Here is a 935-nt window from a genome sequence, read left to right as displayed (position 1 = left end):
AAAGGACGTCCGTGGCCGTCCGTCAGCACACACAGGACTTCCGTCAGTACACAGAGGACGTCCGTCAGCACACACAGGGCGTCCGTCAGCACACGCAGGACGTCCGTGTGTGTCCGTGTGTCCGTCAGTACACACAGGACGTCCGTCAGCACACACAGGACGTCCGTCAGTACACACAGGACGTCCGTCAGCACACACAGGACGTCCGTGGTCGTCCGTCAGTACACATATCAGCATGCTGGCCCTTCCTGTGGACTGTTCGGGTGATTTTGGCCCACGTGGGCTGTCTGTTCAGTACACACAGGACGTCCGTCAGCACATGCAGGACGTCCGTGCCTGTCCGTTAGCACACACAGACTGGCCGTGGACTGATCCGTGTACTGAACTCATATCAGCATGCTGACCACACATATCAGCATGCTGGCCCTTCCCGTGGACTGTCCGTGTACTGAACTCATATCAGCATGCTGGCCCTTCCCGTGGACTGTCCGTGTACTGATTTTGGACAACTGATGCACCATGTCAGTACACATATCAGCATGCTGGCCCTTCCCGTGGACTGATCCGTGTACTGATCCGTGTACTGAACTCATATCAGCATGCTGACCACACATATCAGCATGCTGGCCCTTCCCGTGGACTGTCCGTGTACTGATCCGTGTACTGATCCGTGTACTGAACTCATATCAGCATGCTGACCACACATATCAGCATGCTAGCCCTTCCCGTGGACTGATTCGTGTACTGATCCGTGTACTGATCCGTGTACTGAACTCATATCAGCATGCTGACCACACATATCAGCATGCTGGCTCTTCCCGTGGACTGTCCGTGTACTGATCCGTGTACTGATCCGTGTACTGAACTCATATCAGCATGCTGACCACACATATCAGCATGCTGGCCCTTCCCGTGGACTGTCCGTGTACTGATCC

This window comes from Brassica napus, unplaced genomic scaffold, assembly GCF_020379485.1.
Source record: "Brassica napus cultivar Da-Ae unplaced genomic scaffold, Da-Ae ScsIHWf_456;HRSCAF=696, whole genome shotgun sequence".
NCBI classification, from domain to species: domain Eukaryota; kingdom Viridiplantae; phylum Streptophyta; class Magnoliopsida; order Brassicales; family Brassicaceae; genus Brassica; species Brassica napus.
The sequence above is the reverse complement of the archived record's forward strand: the minus strand, read 5'-3'. Positions refer to the sequence as shown.